General features: G+C 36.5%; 1 pseudogene; it reads left to right on the top strand.

Annotated features, from left to right (window-relative positions):
• Nucleotides 1-24,907, top strand: part of LOC104240988 (vacuolar-processing enzyme-like) — a 35,908-nt pseudogene extending 11,001 nt beyond the window's left edge.
• The last annotated feature ends 309 nt before the right edge of the window (nt 24,908-25,216 follow it).

The following is a 25,216-nucleotide window of genomic DNA, read 5'->3' as shown; positions in this document are numbered from 1 at the left end:
TCTTCAATTTCAAGCCATAGGCCCAAAAAATGGCCCAATCTTCCCTACGACCCAGTCCATTTCGAACTGGGTCGACCCAGTCCATAACCCAAAAGACCCAATACCCCTATCTTGCATTTCAAAGACACAAAACAAAACAAAAAAAAAAACCAAAAACCCTAAAAATGACCTAAGTCATCCGCCCCCCCTCATTCTTCTTCTTCTTCTTTTCTTCTTCTTCTCCTTCTCCAAAATAGTGAGCTGCCATGGCTACCCAGCAGCCACCCCCCTTCGTCGAACACCACCCAAGCACCGTCCAAACACCACCAAATGACACAACCTCTTTCGCGACCCCAACCCCAATCACGCCGGAAAAACCCTCGACCAACGAAGGAGAAACCCCATCGTTGCGGCTTCCTTTCCTCAGACCAGCTGTTCCTGTTCCGAGCACGTCGAGCTGCTGCCATGGTCGACCAGCTGCTCCTGTTCCGAACACGTCAACTGCTGCCCGCGACGAGCTGCGACGAGCAGCCATGAGTGTTCAGCTGCGACGAGCTGCGACGGGCAGCCATGAACGTTCAGCTGCGACGAGCTGCGACGAGCAGCCATGAGCGTTCAGCTGCGACGAGCTGCGACGGGCAGCCATGAGCGTTCAGCTGCGAGGAGCTGCGACGAGCAGCCATGAGCATTCAGCTGCGGACTGCTGCTCCTTCCTCTCCATCTTCTTCGTTTATTCGTCGTTGTTTCGAATCGGTTAGTTGGTTTATGTTTCCAAATTTCGTCCATATTTTTTTTGTTGTTCGTTGTTTTTCGGATTCAAAATCGATAAATGATTCAATGTTTGTTTTGTTTGTCCGTAGTTGAAATAATTTTAGTTTGTTCATATGTTTCGTTAAATTAATTTTCAGATTTCAAATAGAAGTTTAATTAGTTGTTTTCATGTTTATTTCATGTTTGTATTATTGTTTAAGTAAGTATTTGTTAGTTTGATGTTTGTTAGATTCAAATTGAAATTTAATCAACTATTTCTTCAATTTGTTTCATGTGTTTATGTATTGTTAGAAATTGTTAATATTGTTAAGTTCAAGTTTAAGTTCATAATTGTTTCTTCGTCGATCTTGTTATTTGTTTAAAGAATTTAGTTGTATTAAAGGAATATATTGTTTTAATCGTTTAATCCGTCATGTTTGTTGTCTTAAAATAGATCCATTCATGTTCATACTTTGTTTGGATGATCTTGAATCCGAATTTTGTATAGTTTGATTTCTTGTTTACCATTTATGATTATTGCTTGAATTGTTCTCATAATCTTGTTTAAAGTTTAATATAAGAATTGTTTGTTGTAATGTTGTTAGTAGTTGATTTTAAGTTCAATATGATTGAAGTTAGAAATCTAAATATACTTGTTTGTTGTTGTTGTTTAAATCCGAAAATAGGTTTGTTGCTAAAATATTGTTCAATCAAATTTTAGTTGTTCTTTGTTGTTCAATTTGTGTTCATGTGATTTGTTGTTGAAATGTTGTTAAAATCGTGTTCATGTGATATTGTTGTTATGATGTTCATCCATGTTCATATTGTTGTTTGAACATTGTTAGAAATTGATCATATTGTCTATATTTTGGTTAAGTTTGATTAATTGATGTGTTATAGCTGATGGGTAGTTTGGTAAATTTGTAATACGTTCAGGGGTAGTTTGGTAATTTCAGTAAGGTCGGAAAGGGTAGTTTAGGAATTGTACATTTTGAAATTGTTTATTTGAAGCATGGGGGACAAAATGAAATGGGGTGGGTTGTGATATGATTATTTAATATAAAGGGGGGACAAGATTTAAATTAAAGGGGAATCTTGCATTATTTTAATTAAAGCATGGGGGACAAAATATAATGGGGTGGTGTGATATGTTTATTTAATGTAATGGGGATGAGTGGAAAGATAATGGGTTGGGTAGAGAAAAAGTATTGATTTAATTGATTAAAAGATTTATGGGATGAGATTATATATATGGGAAGTCTTGAAGACAAATGGGAAGAACAAGAATACAGATAGAGAGAAAAAAACGGACAGAGAATAGAAGAGAGAAAAATTCCGAAAAATATTTAAGCTTTCAAAAATAAAAATAAAAGCTAAAAAATCTACTGCTTTCTTTCTTTGTTTGAAATTAGTATTAATGGTTGTTGTTTCATTTAAAGCTTAAAGCTTTTGTTTTTGGGATTACTACTCCACCGGTCTGTTACTGGGTTGTTACTATTGTTGGGCAGTTGTTGCTATTGTACTGTTATTATTGCTGCTGATTCTCATCATCATTTTCTTTTGCTTCCAATATCAGGTACATATCTGTAAATTCATGTCACGAAAAGCTTCAACATGACAAATTAATGAAGTTCGGGAATTATAATTCTGTTTTCCATTCATTCAAGTTTAGTAGTTAAAATTTGGTTTTGTTTCAGTTGATTAATATAGTAGTACGTTTGGCGTAATGAATATAAGATAATTGTTACCTCTTAAAATTCGTTTAAGTGTTGTAATAATATCATCTATTTCGGAATTTTCATTAAGTGAAGTCATGATTAAAATATCAAGGTAGCGAACATGGCATAAAATGGGCCATTAATTACATCCCGTAATATTGTTAGCTAAATGCAAAGTAGAATGGAAGTATCAATAAATTACATTATTAGTATATCTTGTAAAAAATCTGATTTTTTAGATTGATATAAGTTGTATGTTCATATATAGCATGATGATGAGTATATATATAATCATATGTGGAAGGTGAGTTGATACAATATTAGGAATGGTTCAAACGTATAACTATATTGCATGTGATGTAATTTTATTGAATCAATTTGTATAATAGTTCTCTTTCTTATCAACTTGACTCTTATCTTCCATTGCAAACATTAACCAAACCATTGCAACTTTGGACTAAAACAAATACATAAGAAGGACATAGGATTTATAAACGAATCGTGGCATTTTATGTAAAAGATATATAGAAGAAGAGTTCGCCTTAAATGAAACAATGAAAATTCTTCAGGAACTATTAATTTGTTTATCAAATTAATTCTTTTTCCATTTTTATATGCGATTCGATTTTTTGATATATTAATGTTGTATCCACGATAAAAAATGATAGTATTTTTTAGTTACCTGTTGTTTGTTTCTTTTTCATATCATTAATTCTTTAAAATTTGAATGGCTTGGAGGAATATAATTCATATGCGTAAAATAAGATTTGCGGTGAACACATAATAACTTTTGAATGTTTTTTTCAAGAAATATAGAGACGTCTAAATCAATGTTTCTCTCATGATGTTCACATAAAAATACGTGGATATAATAAACAATTTGTAAACAAATTTATACTACCATCAAGAATATTTTTGTGATTAGGGATACGTTCGCGTAACCTAATTATATTTCTAAAGGCAATTCGGATTATGCGTTCGCGCAACTTCGATCGAATATTTAATAAAAGGGATTTCTCGGAGAATATCATTATTAATTTCATATAACTCGAGATGTGCGGTTCAATATTTAATGATACAAGAGCGACGGACATTCTTAATTTTATTTTAAGCACAATTTCGAACTTAAGTCTATTTTTATAAATAAATAAAAATTTCGAAAAAATAAATAAATAAATTATATTATCAATATCATTGTGTATACGTACGCGTGACACGATTTTTCACGTTAAAAAATATTAAAAACGAATACACGTACGCGTGATTCGATTCGAAGAAGGGTCTTTAATTATAAACAATTTAAATAGAAGCGGTAACAATAAAATCATGCAATAAAAATGTATTTAATAAATCAAAATAATCAAGCCAAATATAACAGTTGAGCGACCGTGCTAGAACCACGGAACTCGGGAATGCCTAACACCTTCTCCCGGGTTAACAGAATTCCTTATCCGGATTTCTGGTTCGCAGAATAATAAACAGAGTCATATTCTCCTCGATTCAGGGATTAAAATTGGTGACTTGGGACGCCTTAAAATTCCCAGGTGGCGACTCTGAAACAAACAAACAAATCTCGTTTCGACTGTCCTTTAATTGGAGAAAACTCCCTTGCACCCTCGCGGGCGCGGGAAAAAGGAGGTGCGACAGCTCTGGCGACTCTGTTGGGGATTTAAAACCAAAACCACTGGTTCAGGGTTCAAGAATTCGAGCTTAAAATAATTGTTATAGTTGGCTTTATTTATTATCTGATTTTTTTACATGATATATGCCCAATGTGCTAAATGACACTTTTACCGCTTTAATATTATTTGAATTATGAATATATACAACTGCTACGAAACCCCCTTCTTTCTGAGTCTTCTAAATTTATGGTGCACACGTGCGCGTGGCCCACCTTTCTGTTAAAGTCATACCAAATAAGACGAAGTTGGGACAAGTAACTAGGCCGGGTAGACTTTCGTGCTCCCGGTACGTTGCCCCCGCTTCGGCTCAAACTGTCCGTTTGGGTAAGCCAGGGCTAGATCAATATGCCTCAGGTTTTTTCACTTAGAATAACTCAGCTTCATGCCGGATCCCTAGTAGGAGCGATTGTTTGCATCACGTGCATTTGACTTTGGAGACTCAACACAGGGGTTGGGTCTGTCTAGGACAGGTGTACCAAAAAAATGACCATCCTGATGCATCTTACTTGCTGCTACTTGCGCATTTATTTGATCCGGATTTGTGTGTTGACTGACTTTTGAATATCATGAATAATATTTTAAAATTGGAAAAAAAGAAATAGCGGTTAGGGAATTGACTGTTTATTTTTGAAAAAAAAAAAAGCCAATGCCCAAATACTGTCAAAACTCTGCCGAAATTTTGAGAAAATGAAAAAAAAATATTTTATTAGTTTGTTTTATTAAAACCAAAGAAAAAATAGAAAGAAAAAAAAAATCGTTGTTCTGTCTTATTTTTCAAAAAAATAAAATAAAATAAAATATATATATATATATATATATATATAAAGGAAAATAGTTTGTCTTCCCCTGAAAATGACAATGAAAAAGAGTCTTACTTTTAAAATAGTTTTTATTTTATTCGTTTCTGAAAAATTTAAAATAATAAAATAAAAAGAGTCGCGTTGAAAGTGGTTTTATTATTTGTTGCAAATATATATATATATATAAATCCAAAAAGTTTTTCTTTATTTCCAAAAAATGTATATATATCTTTATTTGTTGCAAAAATATTTGTCCTGCCCTAAAAGTCTGGAAAAGTTTTTTTTAGACTCCCAATTTTCAAAAAAAAAAAAATCCAAAAATATTTTCCATTATTGACTTCTTTAGAAAGTTTTTTTTTAATTATTAAAAAAATATATATATTATAAAATAAAACAAATTCGAAAATATTTTGATTCTTCTTTCAAAATTGAAAAGAAAATTCAAAATTCAAAAATTATTTTTTAGAAGCATTTCTTTTATCAAAAGTAAAATTCCAAAAATATTTTTTTTCTTTAGAATAAAAAAAAAAGACAAATGGAAATTCGAAAAAAAAACTTCCTTTTACTTTTGAAATTCTCAAAGTTCAAATCAAAAGAAAAGGAATTTTTACGAGTTTTTCTTTCAAAAAGAAATCAATCAAAAAAATATATATATATACTTCCTTTGAGCAGTTCTTTCACAGTTCCAATAAAAAAAAATATTAGTTCATTTACTTATTCACGAGGTCCGAACTACGCAAGGTCTGATTCATGCGGGGTCATGATACGTAGGCAATCTCTATAAGATTCGACCACCACAATAAAATATATATAAGAAAATAAAATAAAATAAAAGTGAATAAAATTTTCAAGAAAGTTGGGACGACACAAGCAGTCGAGCAAATGCATAATAGAAAGGGGATATTTGTCTAGGAGCATTGCATCTCAACGTGTAATTATATATGTGTTAAATTCTCAAAAAACTAACAAGTTTGTTCATTTTCAGAATTCAAGCAGTTAGTTTCTCTAAAGAGTATACTGGCATATTATCATTATCACACGAGATCAAAAGGACCAATACCCGAAAGTATGTCTATCCCAGAGGTTGACACAGGTATTGAGCTAGAGGAGATGGATGTCGGGAAAATGAAAGAAGAGATGTTTAAACTCAAGCAGCAAATGGCTGAGATGTACCAAGCCTGGTCTACAGGACAGTTACCCCCATCTTACCCAACTAACCCTGCTCCATCAATGACCCAAACTCAGGATAATATTACAACTGAATTATCCCCAAATTTCCCCATTTACCAACACTACCGAGGAACCACCTCTCAGACACCGCAGTCTCCACCTCCGAAACCAGTTTCATACTTTCCTCCACCTGTGACTCCTGTTTTCGTAGCACCTCCCCCGGCTACATTCCACAAATCTCCTAGTGAGCCTACATTCCAGGCCCAGGATAACCAATATTACCCCCCGGAGCCCACCCTCAAGGCCTCCGAAATCTATTCAACTACTCCTCGTTTTGACCTCCCAACTGAAAGTGATAAGCCAGCCAAAAATACTGAACAAGAAGAGATGTTCAGGAAGGTCAAAAGTCTAGAACAATCATTCCGAGACATGCGAGGGTTAGGTGGGCAAGTCAGTGTAGCATACAAGGATTTGTGCTTGTTCCCAAATGTACAATTACCAGTTGGCTTCAAGATGCCTAAATTTGATCTATACAATGGGCACGGCGAGCCAGTAGCCCACTTAAGGGGTTTCTGCAGCAAGATGCGAGGAGCTGGGGGAAAGGACGAATTATTGATGGCTTACTTCAGTCAAAGTTTAGGCGGATCAGCTTTGGAGTGGTATACACGCCAGGACCATGGGAGATGGTACACCTGGGATGACCTGGCACAGGCATTCACATACCATTTCCAATACAATCTGGAAATCATCCCAGATCGACTATCTTTGACAAAATTTGAGAGAAGAAACACAATGAAAGTTTCAGAGAGTACGGCTTCCGGTGGAGAGAACAAGCAGCAAGAGTGGATCCTCCTATGAAGGAGAGTGAAATGGTAGACTACTTCCTCCAAGCCTTGGAACCAACTTACTATGCCCATTTGGTTTCAGCGGTTGGGAAATCATTCAACGAAGTAGTAAAGATGGGAGGTATGGTGGAAGAAGGCCTCAAGACAAATAAAATTATGAGCTATTCAGCAATTAAGGCAGCTACTCAAGCTATTCAAAGCGGGGTAGGAGAAATGGGAAGAAAAAAGAGAGAGGAAGCAGCGGTAGTTGATTCAGGAATTTGGTCGGGACCCAGAGGTTCACCGCCTTACTATAATCAACAACGACCTCGCCAATCAACTTACCACCACAATTCATCCCAACACTACTATCACCCTTCAGAGCCCCATTCTTCCATTAACCAAGCCCAAACATATACTCAGCCTCCGGTTCGCTCGCAATGGCACGCACCGGCTCCCCAGAACACACATACACCACTGCAAAACACCTATTCACCACCAAGAGCCTACAAGAACCCTCCAGGGGCAGGTTTCCGGGGAAATCAGGCTTTCAGAAATGAAAAAATACAAAGAACATTCACTGAGTTGGGGGAAACCTATACTGCTGTGTTCCACAAATTAAGGCAGTTAGGCTTGTTAAGTCCTGTTGAGCCCAGATTGCCAAATCCCTTTTCCCAAAATATGGACCACTCGGTAAGCTGTGAGTATTGTTCGGGGGCTCCCGGACATGATACCGAGAAATGTTGGAAGTTGAAACATGCAGTACAAAATCTTATTGACACCAACAAGATTGAGGTTCAGACACCAGAGGCACCCAACATCAATCAGAACCCGTTGCCGGCACACCTTGAAACCCACATGATTGAGCTAATGCACGAAGGAGGGAAGCTAAAGAAACCCTCACAAACAGTGATGATGATCCGTGTCGGTTCAAAAGAAATGTTAACCAGTGGGAAAACGGTGGTATAGTTGGAAAAGGTGGATGACAAGCCAGTTATGGTGGTGGGAAAAGGGTCCAATGAGGCAGATGTACAGTTTGTGGGGTTGAAAGCAAAAATCCACAATTGAATGGCTACTCCTCTTCCTATACGAAGGGAGTCTTGGTAGTGGGCTCTGATTTTCTTTTTTGTTGTCTGGATTATTCAGGGTTGTAATCCAAATCTTTCTTGTGCTCGCCAAAGTGTGAAACCTTGCTATCCCGTATTTTAATATAGTAAAAGTTTTTTTTCCTCATTCCTTATATTGTTTTAATTTTTCTTCTTATTTTTCTCTTCTGAACAGTTCTCTTTCTACTGGTTCTAATGACATGGCATGCACGACGGATCTTCAGCCTAGTCTAAAAAATATCAATCTGATTTCGAACTTATAGTACAAGATTGTGATGATAAGTCGGAATACGATAAGGATGAAGCCTTCGAAGAAATTAACAAAGAGTTGAGCCAATTTAAAAAAAAAAAAAAAGGCCCAACTCAAATGACACGAAAGTCGTCAATCTAGGGGATGCGGATGACATCAGGGAAGCTAAGATAAGCATCCACATGGAACCAAACATCAGGGAAGAACTAATCAAAGCACTTACTGAATTCAAAACATTTTGCATGGTCATACGACGACATGCCGGGCTTAAGCACCAATCTAGTGGTTCAAAAATTGCCCACTGACCCGGCATTACCCCCCGTCCAGCAAAATTCAGGAAGATCAAAACCAACGTGAGTGGGAAGATTAAGGAAGAAGTGACCAAACAGCTGAATACTAAGGTTATTCGGGCCGCTCGATATCCTGATTGGTGGGCTAATGGGGTGCCAATGAAAAAAAAAAAGAAAAAAAAAAAGAAGACGGAAAATCCGAGGTGTGTGTTGATTATCGCAATCTACACAGAGCAAGCCCGATGATGCTTTATGATCCACAGATATCGAAGGGAAATGCGTCGACATGGCTATCAATTCTGACGCAGTTAAGAGATATTATGATTTCTGGTAATTGTAATTGTTGTTTGTTTGTACTTAGCATTTATCAGAGAATGAAATGACGGAGGCAATTCTTTCTTCTATCCAAACACTTTGACCTTTGCTTCCCCTTTTGAGCCTTATTTACTCTTTCATACCCCTCTTTTGGAATCAGTAATGAAAACGGAAAAAGTAATGATAATAAGAACAAAAGAAAAGTCAAAAAAAAAAACAAAGGAATGGGAACTACGTTTGACCTGATTCCTCAAAGAAGGATACGTAGGCGCCTCACGGCTCGGTCATAGTGTAACATAGTGTGCATAAGGTAACATATTGTGACAAAATAAAAATCCCCAAGCAAGAAAAACTGGGGCAGAAGTTGGCGCTTGTAATTTTGGCAAGAAAGTTTGATTCCAAGAGTTGTACTATTTTACCCCTAAAAATTATTTTTGAACTTTTGATACCCCCTTCTCCTTTCAGCCATACACAAAAATCCCTATTGATGTCCAAAAAAGACCTCCCGATCAGTATCTGAGAAGTGCTAAGTCAATGCAAATGGAAGTCGGGAATAACACTCTGATCCCCAGCAAAGAAGAAGATCATCAGCTGGAACTGAATTGATAGCCGAAAGAATCCCCAACAGAGAGAGTCATATCGGCAACACTCCAATTCCCAGCTGAAAAATAAAATAAAATGAGAGAGTCTTATCGGTGAAAACCTTCACAGGCACCATAAGGCGACAGGAGTTGAGAGAAATGAGAGAGTCTTATTAGTGAAAACCCCTCGAAGGGCACTATGAGGCGACAAAACAAGATTGGCGGGAAGGATCCGCAAAGAGTTGAGTGCCTGTTTATCCCCAGCAACATGAGGCCGTCTGGAAGGTTGATTGATACAAATAGACTGGGTTGATTAATCCGGAATGCACGACATGATCGTTGGAATCGGTTATATCATTCAGATAAGTTCTTTTCTTTCCTTTTCCCTAGCATTTGTTCAGAAAGACTTCTTCTTTTTTCTATTTTTTGAAATCATCACTTTTTCATTTCTTGGTTTAAAAGACTTACCTTCCCAGCAGTTTGTTTTTGAAAAGAATTTTCAGAGCTTACTACCAATTGCCAAAATGATGCAAAGCAAAATGCGAATAGGACACGCCAAAGATAAGGCGATAAAGAGAAAAGAAGTTGGTCGCAAGACCAAATGATGAAAGGGGCCTAGATCCCAATAAGACCAAATTTCCAGGGGAAGTTGGAGAAAAACAGGAAAACAACAGTTGAGAAAATTGTGGACCTAATTCCAAGAGGGCCCCCGGCAGATCATCGAGATGTAGGAGCATCCCCGACAGATTTTCGACCAAGTTCCAAGAGGGTCGGACAACATAGAGTGGGGAAGGGAGAAAGGGAAAAACCATCCCAGTAGGAGTATCATAACCAACCACCGGGTTTTTAAACTAACAAATTTTGTTTGGTTTGAAACAGGTAAATGGAATGGCAGTGAAGACCATAAGGGAAAATGCAAACTGGGGCAGAAAATTTTCTTTTCAGTTAGAAAATTTTCTGGAAATCAGGTACCCATTTGGGGAAGAATAAAGATAGCACCAAGGAAGTGGTCTTTGAACCAGGGTTTCCCCCAACATAATAAGCTTCCAATGGAGGAAGTTGATCCCCAGCAAACAGAACAAAAAGATGACATTTGTGCTCAGAAAAGCGAAGAGTCATTATCCTCCCCAGCAGCTTCCAAAAGAATGAAACATCGATTTGAAGGGATAAAATTCCCCAGCAGCGTTATCCTCAACAACGTTATCCCAAGAAAATAACACTTTTATCCCCAGCAGTGTTGAAAAAAAAAAAACCCAAAAACAAATTTGAAGGAGGGGAAGAAAGGAGACTCCCACAGTGGTACTATCCCCAGCAAGCAAGAACAAAGCAGAGCGGAGGATAAAAATTTTTTTTTTTTGAAGAAATCAGGCGTCCACCTGGAGAATGAGGATGAAGAATCAAAGAAGCAATCAGGCGCCCACCTTGAGAACAAGGGAAAACAGTTGAATTATAAGAAGTCAGGCGTCCACCTGGAGAACAAGGAAGGACAGTTGAAATAGCAATCAGGCATCCACCTGGAGAACAAGGAAGAAGAGTTGAAATATCAGAAGTCAAGCGTCCACCTGGAGAACAAGGAAAAGCACCAAAACTGGGGCAGAAAATTTTCTGCCATTGTAGAAAATTTCCTCGGAGGAACGAGGAAATTAATTCAAGTTTTAAGAGATAGCAAGACAACACGATTCGAAGAAAAACAGTCGGAGGTAAGACAATTCCAAGATTTTGAAAATGGGATCATCCGCCCTCGAATAGGATATTTTGGGTTCATCCGCCCTCGAATAGGATATTTTGGGTTCATCCGCCCTCGAATAGGATATTTTGGGTTCATCCGCCCTCGAATAGGATATTTTGGGTTCATCCGCCCTCGAATAGGATATTTTGGGTTCATCCGCCCTCGAATAGGATATTTTGGGTTCATCCGCCCTCGAATAGGATATTGTGGGTTCATCCGCCCTCGAATAGGATATTTTGGGTTCATCCGCCCTCGAATAGGATATTTTGGGTTCATCCGCCCTCGAATAGGATATTTTGGGTTCATCCGCCCTCGAATAGGATATTTTGGGTTCATCCGCCCTCGAATAGGATATTTTGGGTTCATCCGCCCTCGAATAGGATCTTTTGGGTTCATCCGCCCTCGAATAGGATATTATGGGTTCATCCGCCCTCGAATAGGATCTTTTGGGTTCATCCGCCCTCGAATAGGATATTTTGGGTTCATCCGCCCTCGAATAGGATCTTATGGGTTCATCCGCCCTCGAATAGGATATTTTGGGTTCATCCGCCCTCGAATAGGATCTTTTGGGTTCATCCGCCCTCGAATAGGATATTTTGGGTTCATCCGCCCTCGAATAGGATATTTTGGGTTCATCCGCCCTCGAATAGGATATTGTGGGTTCATCCGCCCTCGAATAGGATATTTTGGGTTCATCCGCCCTCGAATAGGATATTTTGGGTTCATCCGCCCTCGAATAGGATATTTTGGGTTCATCCGCCCTCGAATAGGATCTTTTGGGTTCATCCGCCCTCGAATAGGATATTTTGGGTTCATCCGCCCTCGAATAGGATATTATGGGTTCATCCGCCCTCGAATAGGATCTTTTGGGTTCATCCGCCCTCGAATAGGATATTTTGGGTTCATCCGCCCTCGAATAGGATCTTTTGGGTTCATCCGCCCTCGAATAAGATATTTTGGGTTCATCCGCCCTCGAATAGGATATTTTGGGTTCATCCGCCCTCGAATAGATATTTTGGGTTCATCCGCCCTCGAATAGGATATTTGGGTTCATCCGCCCTCGAATAGGATCTTTTGGGTTCATCCGCCCTCGAATAGGATATATTGGGTTCGTCCGCCCTCGAATAGGATATTATGGGTTCATCCGCCCTCGAATAGGATATTTTGGGTTCATCCGCCCTCGAATAGGATATTTTGCGAATAGGATATTTTTGGGTTCATCCGCCCTCGAATAGGATATTTGGGTTCATGCGCCCTCGAATAGGATATTTTGGGTTCATCCGCCCTCGAATAGGATTTTATTTTCAAAGTTGTTGTTGAAGTCAGGAGCCCGCCTGAAGAGAGGAATGGCGATTACATTTCAAGTGTTGAAGTTGGGATCCTGCCCATAATAATAGAGGAATACATTCAGTCTTTACTTTTCAAGTGTTGAAGTTGGGAGCCCGCCCATAATAACAGAGGCATACATTCAGTCTTTATATTTCAAGCATTGAAGTTGGGAGCCCGCCCAAATAACAGAGGCATACATTTCAGTCTTTACATTTCAAGCATTGAAGTTGGGAGCCCGCCCAGATAACAGAGGCATACATTTCAAGATCAAGTCAGAGAACAATAAAACAGAGGGTTACAATAGGAATCCCCAGCAGGAAACAATAAAATTCCCCGGCACCGGGAAACAGAAGGTTCCAACAAGAGGTCACAGCACAAACTCAAGTGCATGTGTCAAAAAGAAGAAAAGCACCGGGAAAAAATGCAAGCAGACAAGAAAGCAAGGCAACAAAAACAAATTGTACTCTAGCCTAGCTTCTTGTTTTCTTTTAAGCATGGTGTAACAAGAAGATCAGTAAGCAGTAGTAATAGCATGCAACAACAGTAACAATGCAGTCCCACGGTAGTCCCAGCTACCAAAACTTCCCGAACTACATTGACCTGATTCCTGTTTAGCCCAGGATATGTAGGAAACCTTTGAAGCAAAGGTTCGGTCAAATCTTTTTCAAAAAAATGCTTCACACAGAGTACTCGGATGGGCAAAAAATCGCTCGCTTTATCTTTGCACGAAAACCCTTCGTGTCTTCGGGCAAAGAGGGGCAGCTGTAAGCACGTGATTTTGCCCAATATGAGAAATACTCCCAAAAAAATGCAAAATAAAATGATTTTTTCTTGATGTGCAATTTTGAGTGTTTTTTTGATATTTTTGGATAATTATTTGTATTTGTCTGTGTTTTCTTATTTGTTAAATTAATAAAAAATACAAAAATACGTCGCATTTTGCATGTAGGATTTAATTCTACAATTGTTAGTAATTAAATTTGTTTATAAAAAATGAAAATTACAAAAATAGGCATCGTTTGCATTTTTAGCATTTAATGTCCAAATATACAATTTTATGCTTAATTAACACTTAATTGTGCGTTAATTGTTATTGGAAGTTAATTTGTGCTTTTATAACTTAATTTAGTTCTTAATAATAGTTTAAGTATTTTTATAATTTAGTTTTAGAAAAATAAAAGAAGAAAAAAAGAGCGAAAATATAAAGAAAGTCGGAATTGGGCCTCTTCTTCAATTTCAAGCCATAGGCCCAAAAAATGGCCCAATCTTCCCTACGACCCAGTCCATTTCGAACTGGGTCGACCCAGTCCATAACCCAAAAGACCCAATACCCCTATCTTGCATTTCAAAGACACAAAACAAAACAAAAAAATAAAAGGAAAAACCCTAAAAATGACCTAAGTCATCTGCCCCCCTATTCTTCTTCTTCTTCTTTTCTTCTTCTTCTCCTTCTCCAAAATAATGAGCTGCCATGGCTACCCAGCAGCCACCCCCCTTCGTCGAACACCACCCAAGCACCGTCCAAACACCACCAAACGACACAACCTCTTTCGCGACCCCAACCCCAATCACGCCGGAAAAACCCTCGACCAACGAAGGAGAAACCCCATCGTTGCGGCTTCCTTTCCTCCGACCAGCTGTTCCTGTTCCGAGCACGTCGAGCTGCTGCCATGGTCGACCAGCTGCTCCTGTTCCGAACACGTCAACTGCTGCCCGCGACGAGCTGCGACGAGCAACCATGAGTGTTCAGCTGCGACGAGCTGCGACGGGCAGCCATGAACGTTCAACTGCGACGAGCTGCGACGAGCAGCCATGAGTGTTCAGCTGCGACGAGCTGCGACGGGCAGCCATGAGCGTTCAGCTGCGAGGAGCTGCGACGAGCAGCCATGAGCGTTCAGCTGCGGACTGCTGCTCCTTCCTCTCCATCTTCTTCGTTTATTCGTCGTTGTTTCGAATCGGTTAGTTGGTTTATGTTTCCAAATTTCGTCCATATTTTTTTTGTTGTTCGTTGTTTTTCGGATTCAAAATCGATAAATGATTCAATGTTTGTTTTGTTTGTCCGTAGTTGAAATAATTTTAGTTTGTTCATATGTTTCGTTAAATTAATTTTCAGATTTCAAATAGAAGTTTAATTAGTTGTTTTCATGTTTATTTCATGTTTGTATTATTGTTTAAGTAAGTATTTGTTAGTTTGATGTTTGTTAGATTCAAATTGAAATTTAATCAACTATTTCTTCAATTTGTTTCATGTGTTTATGTATTGTTAGAAATTGTTAATATTGTTAAGTTCAAGTTTAAGTTCATAATTGTTTCTTCGTCGATCTTGTTATTTGTTTAAAGAATTTAGTTGTATTAAAGGAATATATTGTTTTAATCGTTTAATCCGTCATGTTTGTTGTCTTAAAATAGATCCATTCATGTTCATACTTTGTTTGGATGATCTTGAATCCGAATTTTGTATAGTTTGATTTCTTGTTTACCATTTATGATTATTGCTTGAATTGTTCTCATAATCTTGTTTAAAGTTTAATATAAGAATTGTTTGTTGTAATGTTGTTAGTAGTTGATTTTAAGTTCAATATGATTGAAGTTAGAAATCTAAATATACTTGTTTGTTGTTGTTGTTTAAATCCGAAAATAGGTTTGTTGCTAAAATATTGTTCAATCAAATTTTAGTTGTTCTTTGTTGTTCAATTTGTGTTCATGTGATTTGTTGTTGAAATGTTGTTAAAATCGTGTTCATGTGATATTGTTGTTATGATGTTCATCCATGTTCATATTGTTGTTTGAACATTGTTAGAAATTGATCATATTGTCTATATTTTGGTTAAGTTTGATTAATTGATGTGTTATAGCTGATGGGTAGTTTGGTAAATTTGTAATACGTTCAGGGGTAGTTTGGTAATTTCAGTAAGGTCGGAAAGGGTAGTTTAGGAATTGTACATTTTGAAATTGTTTATTTGAAGCATGGGGGACAAAATGAAATGGGGTGGGTTGTGATATGATTATTTAATATAAAGGGGGGACAAGATTTAAATTAAAGGGGAATCTTGCATTATTTTAATTAAAGCATGGGGGACAAAATATAATGGGGTGGTGTGATATGTTTATTTAATGTAATGGGGATGAGTGGAAAGATAATGGGTTGGGTAGAGAAAAAGTATTGATTTAATTGATTAAAAGATTTATGGGATGAGATTATATATATGGGAAGTCTTGAAGACAAATGGGAAGAACAAGAATACAGATAGAGAGAAAAAAAACGGACAGAGAATAGAAGAGAGAAAAATTCCGAAAAATATTTAAGCTTTCAAAAATAAAAATAAAAGCTAAAAAATCTACTGCTTTCTTTCTTTGTTTGAAATTAGTATTAATGGTTGTTGTTTCATTTAAAGCTTAAAGCTTTTGTTTTTGGGATTACTACTCCACCGGTCTGTTACTGGGTTGTTACTATTGTTGGGCAGTTGTTGCTATTGTACTGTTATTATTGCTGCTGATTCTCATCATCATTTTCTTTTGCTTCCAATATCAGGTACATATCTGTAAATTCATGTCACGAAAAGCTTCAACATGACAAATTAATGAAGTTCGGGAATTATAATTCTGTTTTCCATTCATTCAAGTTTAGTAGTTAAAATTTGGTTTTGTTTCAGTTGATTAATATAGTAGTACGTTTGGCGTAATGAATATAAGATAATTGTTACCTCTTAAAATTCGTTTAAGTGTTGTAATAATATCATCTATTTCGGAATTTTCATTAAGTGAAGTCATGATTAAAATATCAAGGTAGCGAACATGGCATAAAATGGGCCATTAATTACATCCCGTAATATTGTTAGCTAAATGCAAAGTAGAATGGAAGTATCAATAAATTACATTATTAGTATATCTTGTAAAAAATCTGATTTTTTAGATTGATATAAGTTGTATGTTCATATATAGCATGATGATGAGTATATATATAATCATATGTGGAAGGTGAGTTGATACAATATTAGGAATGGTTCAAACGTATAACTATATTGCATGTGATGTAATTTTATTGAATCAATTTGTATAATAGTTCTCTTTCTTATCAACTTGACTCTTATCTTCCATTGCAAACATTAACCAAACCATTGCAACTTTGGACTAAAACAAATACATAAGAAGGACATAGGATTTATAAACGAATCGTGGCATTTTATGTAAAAGATATATAGAAGAAGAGTTCGCCTTAAATGAAACAATGAAAATTCTTCAGGAACTATTAATTTGTTTATCAAATTAATTCTTTTTCCATTTTTATATGCGATTCGATTTTTTGATATATTAATGTTGTATCCACGATAAAAAATGATAGTATTTTTTAGTTACCTGTTGTTTGTTTCTTTTTCATATCATTAATTCTTTAAAATTTGAATGGCTTGGAGGAATATAATTCATATGCGTAAAATAAGATTTGCGGTGAACACATAATAACTTTTGAATGTTTTTTTCAAGAAATATAGAGACGTCTAAATCAATGTTTCTCTATGGCTTTCATATAAAAATAAGTGGATATAATAAACAATTTGTAAACAAATTTATACTACCATCAAGAATATTTTTGTGATTAGGGATACGTTCGCGTAACCTAATTATATTTCTAAAGGCAATTCGGATTATGCGTTCGCGCAACTTCGATCGAATATTTAATAAAAGGGATTTCTCGGAGAATATCATTATTAATTTCATATAACTCGAGATGTGCGGTTCAATATTTAATGATACAAGAGCGACGGACATTCTTAATTTTATTTTAAGCACAATTTCGAACTTAAGTCTATTTTTATAAATAAATAAAAATTTCGAAAAAATAAATAAATAAATTATATTATCAATATCATTGTGTATACGTACGCGTGACACGATTTTCACGTTAAAAAATATTAAAAACGAATACACGTACGCGTGATTCGATTCGAAGAAGGGTCTTTAATTATAAACAATTTAAATAGAAGCGGTAACAATAAAATCATGCAATAAAAATGTATTTAATAAATCAAAATAATCAAGCCAAATATAACAGTTGAGCGACCGTGCTAGAACCACGGAACTCGGGAATGCCTAACACCTTCTCCCGGGTTAACAGAATTCCTTATCCGGATTTCTGGTTCGCAGAATAATAAACAGAGTCATATTCTCCTCGATTCAGGGATTAAAATTGGTAACTTGGGACGCCTTAAAATTCCCAGGTGGCGACTCTGAAACAAACAAACAAATCCCGTTTCGACTGTCCTTTAATTGGAGAAAACTCCCTTGCACCCTCGCGGGCGCGGGAAAAAGGAGGTGCGACAGTTACCATACGCAAATGTTGTTGGTAGCTTGATGTATGCAATGGTCTGTACGAGACCTGACATTTCACAAGTTGTTGAAGTTATTAGCAGATATATGCATAATCCAGGAAAGGAGCATTGGCAAGCTGTGAAATGGATTCTACGGTATATTCATAATACTGTAAATGTTGGGTTAGTTTTTGAGCAGGAAGGCAACCAATCTGTAGTTGGATATTGTGACTCAGATTTTGCAGGTGATCTGGACAAACGAAGATCAACTACTGGTTATGTGTTTACTTTCGCAAAGGTACCAGTTAGTTGGAAGTCTAATTTGCAGTCAACAGTTGCTTTGTCTACAACAGAGGCAGAGTACATGGCTATCACAGAGGCTGTGAAGGAGGCAGTTTGGCTTCATGAATTGCTAAAAGAGCTTGGTATTGGATACAAAAGTATCACAATTTTTTGTGATAGTCAAAGTGCTATTCAATTAGCGAAGAACCAAGTTTATCATGCAAGGACGAAGCACATTGATGTTCGGTATCATTTCGTACGAGAAATCACAGAAGAAGGTGGAGTCACGGTAAACAAAATTCATACTACAGAGAATCCTGCTGATATGCTGACAAAAGTGGTGACTGCGGTCAAGTTTCAACATTGTTTGGATTTGATCAACATTGTTGAACACTGAAGATTGAAGATAAAGACACAACCAAGATTTGTTATTAAGAGAAAATTGAAGAAGTGGAATTTTGTCAAGGTGGAGATTTATTGATTGGCAAAATATTGTCCCACATCGGTAGAGGACCTCATTTGGGGGGATGTTTCCCTATAAAAAGGAGGCCTAATGTTTAGGATTTTAAAACACCTCTCATTTACCTTCTTATCTTTTTAAGGCATTTGTATCTTCTCTCTTTAGTATTATTTCACTTGTATTTTTGGAGTGGAATAAAATATTGGTTGTGTTCGAGGAAGTAGGCAAAATTGGCCGAACCTCGCAAATTTTGGTGTTCCTTTTATTGTTGCTTTATTGTCTTATTTATTATTTGGTGGCTGCCATAATTTTTGGTATAGTAGTTGTGACTCATTCATACTATATACATTTGGCTTCCGCAACAGGAGTGTCCCCTCCTGAGTTTAACGGTGTGTGCTTGGGAGACTTGTACAGTGTGGCCTGGATGGAAGACAGGTATGAACAAATTTTATGGTCCCTTCTCTGGTAATCAAAGAGCAAAAAATGAGTTGATGCATTTTATTGTTTTTAGACTTCTTTCCATATTAAAAAAAAGGCAGCCTGGTGTATTAATTAAATAGCGGGGTTCTGGGGAAGGACCAGACCACAAGGGTCTATTGTATGGAGCTTTACCCTGCGTTTCCGCAAGAGCCTGTTTTCACGGCTTGAACTCGTGACCTCGTGGACCCCCAAGCTTAATTTCATTCACTAGATGAATAGGCAAATGTGGCATTATATCAAAAAATGTTGGAAGAAAAATCCTTTCAAGTTTACAAGTTATTTCAGCAATTTCAGATTGCATTTTTTCAAGATCCTTTCTCATTACAACCTTACTACATATAGCTCTAAAGAAATCGCCCAACCTAATCAAGGTCAACGAAACATTCTTAGGCAATGATTTCCTAACTGCAACCTAGAGTAAGTAATGCATTATAAAATGAGCATCATGACTTTTGTACCCTGATATTTTTATCTCCTTCACATGCACACGGTTTGATATATTTGAAGCACACCCTTTTGGCAATTTGGCATTTTTAATAACGGTGCAAAACAAGCTTTTCTCTTCTGGACTCATGGAGAAACAAGCTTGAGCCAAACTTACTGTTCCATTATCATCTTCTCTTGGTTGTAGCTCCTTTCGTATCCCCATTTCTTGCAAGTTATAGTGAGAACTTACATGATCCTTTGACTTTCTATCTATTTCTAAGAAAGTCCCAATCAAACTATCACATATGTTTTTCTCAATGTGCATCACATCAAGATTGTGCCTCAATTTGTTATGCGCCCAATATGGCAATTAAAAAAAAATAGATCTCTTTTTCCACGGACTTTTGTTGTTACGAAGTTTTTTCTTTTTTCCCTTTCCAAAAACATTATTGAATTCAAGCAATTCTTCAAATACTTCTACACCCGATAAAGAAGTAGGTGCAGGTCTATGCTCCTCCTTACCATCAAATGACCTCTTATCTTTTCGGAATGGATGATCAGGAGGCAAAAATCTTTGATGGCCCAAGTAACACATCTTATGACTATGTTTAAGATATTGAGAGCATGTGTCATAATTACAAATGGGGCATGCCAATCTACCCTTTGTGCTCCATCCTGAAAGCATTGCTAATGCTGGAAAATCACTAATTGTTCACAATAAAGCTGCACGCATTTGAAATGTTTGGTTTGTATCAGCATCATATGTTTCTATCCCGACTTCCCATAGTTCCTTCAGTTCTGCAACTAGTGGTTGTAGGTACACATCAATATCATTTCCTGGAGATGATGGACCTGGAATGATCATTGACAACATAATATATTCCGGCTTCATGCAAATCCACGGCGATAAATTATAGTTCATCAACACAACAGGCCATGTACTATGAGAAATGCTCATGGTTCTAAATGGATTAAAACCATCGCTTGAAAGACCCAGCCTAACATTACGCGATTCTCTAGCGAAGTCCGGGTGCAAGGAATCAAAATCCTTCCAAGCTTCTCCATCAGCCGGATGCCTTAAATTTCCATCATTGGGTCGTTCATTAGCATGCCATTTCATTGCAATAGCTGTTTCAGGACACATGAACATCCTTTGAAGCCTAGGCTTTAAGGGAAAGTACCTTAAAACCTTTGCAAGGATATTAGAACTTGCATTAGTACTCTTCCATCTTGAAGTCCCACAAACAGAACAAGTAACAGCCTTCGCATTGTCGTTCCAAAATAGCATGCAATCATTAGGGCATGCATGTATTTTTTTCATAATGAAGACCCAAATCTCTTATCATGTTTCTAGCCTTGTTAAACGACTCTGGTAGTTGAGCAAATGGAAATGCCTCTTTTATCAAGTCCAGCATGTCTGAAAATGCTACATTACTCCACCCATGCAAGGATTTAAGCAAGTATAGCCAAATGGTGAAACTTAGTTTAGTAAAATTTTCACACCCAGGATATAACTCTTGTTTTCCCTCATCAACCAATCTAAAAAATCTCTTTGCATCTTCAGATAGTCCCTCTTTCACTCCTTCTTCATGCCTTGACTCACCCTCTATATTTCTAAATGTATCATGAAGTAGTCTGTCAATATCGTTACGCATGTCAAAATCATCATCATCATTGCATGGATTAGGTGGATTTGCCGAGGAAAATCCTTCCCCATGGAAAACCCATTTGGTATAACCAGCAACAAACCCATTTACTACCAAGTGATCCTCCACCACATTTCTATAATGCCAATTGCGATTCATGCACTTTTTGCAAGGACATAATATTTTATTTCCCTGGGAAGCTCGTTCAAATGCCTTATCAAGAAAAGTATTTACTCCACGAATATACTCATCCGTCCATCTTAGGAGATTCATCCAACTTTCATCTCCATAATCCATTTAATTCCTATAAGATATTAGTAAATCACCAAAATTAAGATTTATGTTAAGCTAAGTTACAAAAAAATTAAAGAGAACTAATGTTATCAAATAAACCATGACCAAGTACTCTGTTAATCTAGGATTCAAGGATGGTGATTTAATTCTCATCAATATATGTAACCTTTAAATCTTTACAAACTATAAGTATTCTACAAGCAAATAAGATCCTTTCACTATAATGCATATGCATATAAGGGGTTTAACCAATAAACCACTTTTACAGATATAAAAAATGATCTGAACAAACAAGATCTCAATTTAAATTACACAAATAATTTCCTGCTCACTTTTTCTATAAGTAGCAACATATAGATATAGCAATTAGAGTGTATTTTTTGTAAGTAAGATGTAGAAGTTTGGTATGTTTCTTTACTGAGGCCCATCAATGTATGAAGTGCTGTCACAAACAGATACCTAGCTTTTACAAACAGATAAATTGACTTACCATCAAACAATTTAAACCTACATCTAGAATAAAAGTGAATATTTTTCATAAACTAAATACAAGTAACGATCTAATAAAATAGAAGCAGATACTCCCTACATCCCAATTTTAAATCAGACGACATCGTGCACTTCTATGTACTTAATAAGTACCAGCACCTGATTAGAACCTTTCAATTTCCCTTTTCTTTTTTCCTAATATGTGATGGTGCTATTATTGACGAACACAAGAGCAGAAGAGTAAGGGGAAAACGTGATACATATTTGAACAAACACATTGAACAAAAGTTTGGAATATATTATCTCTTCTAAAATATTCAAACATTGCTATCATGGAACACACATCTACAAGAGAAAAAGAAGGCTGAAAAATTTCACTAGTACCTGAGTTTGCACCAAATTAATCAAAAAATAATACATGTATCTTTTACATTCACTAATTAATTAATGTATCTTTTTACCAATATATTATTAAACTATAGTAGTTTTTTTTAAGAGAAAGAATACAAAGCTGCAGCAAAACATGAGCAGATCTAAAAAGGGGCAGTTTTTTTTTCCCTTCTATGCAAGCATCATATATTTAGTTTATTGCAACAAAATAGAACTAACAGATACATTCTTATCTTGATGCACATGAACCACATAAGTTAAAAGCAGTAAATAATGAAACCCTTTTACCCTGTACCTAAAAAATGGAAAATGATTCCTTTTTGTTTTGAAAGAACAAACGATTCAAAGCCTAGCATACCAGTTTCGGTTCAAATCATAAATCTAAAGCAACATATACACCACTGATACCCAAAAGACTAAAGAATAAAGAAAATCAATATATCTAAATAAGAAAATAAGAACTTACAAATTCTTCAGCTAGTGATTTCTCACAGTGTGCCTTTTGGAAAAATAATTTCTCGCGATTGAAGCTAACTGAGAAACTAATTATGTGAACACGCTCAAGGAATCGATCTTTTCCGGAGAATCTGCCAACAGAAAACTCGCTTCTAATTGTAGTTACTGAATAAATTAAAGACTCTCATAAAGAAAATGCATATAAAATTAAAATAAAAAAGTAAGACCACCAATTTGTGTGCATGCAAACAAAAATCACAAAGAAAATTGAAAATCTGAAACTAGCCAAAAATAGGGAAACTTACGCTGATGGTAGAAAGAGATCCCAACCTTTTTGTCTCTGCAAATACACTTTGCAAAATCTCAACTATTGATTTCTAACTGATTTTGAGACCCCCACGATTCTGCTACTTTGTGAATCTATTGGGTATTTAATTTTACAAAGCTAAATTCCACCCATAGCTAAGAACCCTCATTGCAGTGTTTATGTTACAAATTTGGATGAGAGAGAGAGAGTGAGAGAGAGCGAAATTGGGAGATGAAATTGCGAAATAATTAGCGCGAGTTAGGGAGAGAGGAAGTGGGTTTAGGGTCTGATAGAGTACAAGTTGTTTAGGGAATGAAAAAGCTGATATTTTATATTTTCAATAAGAAATAAGAGTAAAAAAAATATTAAGGAAAAGATTTTGGCGGGTTTGGCAAAATAGAAGAGGGAAAATAAGGAGGGAACCCATAACCGTCCCTATAGGTAATTTTCCCCAACACCGTGCCGATAGATACAAATATTGCAACGTTTGTAACAACCGTTGCTACAGTAAGATCTATGGCAACGGTTCCTGTACAATGGCAACGGGTAGATTATTAAAGAGTAGCGAAATCCTCCAGCCCTATTGGCAACGGTTTTAACCGTTGCTATATATAGTGTATGGCAACGGTTCTGTTACCGTTGCATAAATGTTCGTTGCCACAGGCCCTATTTCTAGTAGTGAGGACATTTTACTTCCATATAAGCCGATACATTTTACTTCGTTGAAAACCCAAAAGCATTAAATTAAGAAAGCTGAGTATGTCAGTTCACGTAGTTGGGATGGAAGACTTGTATTTTCCTCACTATCTTGGAGGATTTTTATACTTGGAAGACGCCATTTTAACTCACTTTATTATTATGGACATGGTACTTATTACTGTTTGTACTTGTGAACAGTGATGTACAGGATCGAACAACTGACAGTGTGGCGGGACAGTATGACCATGTAAGAGCTTGTACTATTGTAAACATATCGTGCATATTGTTTAAGTAATTGTTCATAAAATAGAAGATCAATTTTTAATGCTTCAAATGTTTTCTTTTATTCCATGTTTTGAAAGGAAGATTTATGATTTCATTGTGGACATGCTCCTCAGGTTGCAAATAGAACTGCAGCCAACTTAACGCATGGTTTCTATGGCTCCCATGTCATGGAATATGGTGATATAGTGGTGAGCTTTGATTCTCTTGCCGCGTGTATGGGTGTTACTAATTATTCAATGACAATGCCATGTCATTCTCGACATCATCAAAGCATGTGGATCAACGCAGTGCTGAGCTTTTCTATTTGTTCACCAAAGTATGTTTCTACTACAGCCTCTTTTTGTAGCACAATTGATAATGTGGAATTATTCTTCCCCACACCACACGATTTCTATTCGTTTTTTCCGAATATTTGCAGCACCAAAATGCTCCTGAAGGATCTGTTGAGAAAGTCGAAGCTCAAGCGACACTTAAAGAAGCTTTATCAAAGAGAAGTAAAGTGGACAACAATGTAAAAAATCTTGGGATCGGAGCTGAAAAAGGTAATGAGGTGCTACAGAGTGTTCGACCTGCTGGACAACCACTTGTTGACAATTGGAATTGCCTTAAATCCTATGTAAGTAATCAGCCTAATTATAAAAAGTTTGTGCTACGTACTTAATTTACTTGAATTTCTCTGTTAGTTTGTTTGTTGAGAATGTGACTATTAGTCTTTTCTAATGTATAGGTCAGGGCATTTGAGAAACATTGTGGGAAATTAACATCTTACGGAAAAAACACATACGTGGTATCGCCAACATCTGCAATGCTGAAATTGAGAGCGACCAAATGGCTGCTGCAACTGCACAAGCATGTCCTAATTAGTAGAGGATAACCTTTGACAAAGGGATTAGTGTATGTTTAGCCACTTTGTGTCATGGCAATAAAATTTCACCTTTAGTAGATAGCAACAGTGAAAATAACTCTTGGGTGAAACATCTTGTCATTCTCCATGTACTAAGTCAAATTGAACTTTTTTAGAGTTCTTATAAGTAATTCTAGCCCTTATCAGAACGATCTTAAATTAAAATCATGAAAGAAGAAATAAGCCCAAACAATCAGAATTTTGAAATATTGTCATATAGAAAGTATGAATTTTTGTAGTTTTCACATTTGATAAACGCCATGTAATTA

This window comes from Nicotiana sylvestris, chromosome 8 (genome assembly GCF_000393655.2).
Source record: "Nicotiana sylvestris chromosome 8, ASM39365v2, whole genome shotgun sequence".
Lineage (NCBI taxonomy): Eukaryota > Viridiplantae > Streptophyta > Magnoliopsida > Solanales > Solanaceae > Nicotiana > Nicotiana sylvestris.
Note: the sequence above shows the minus strand (reverse complement) of the source record. Positions and strands in the feature narration are given on the sequence as shown.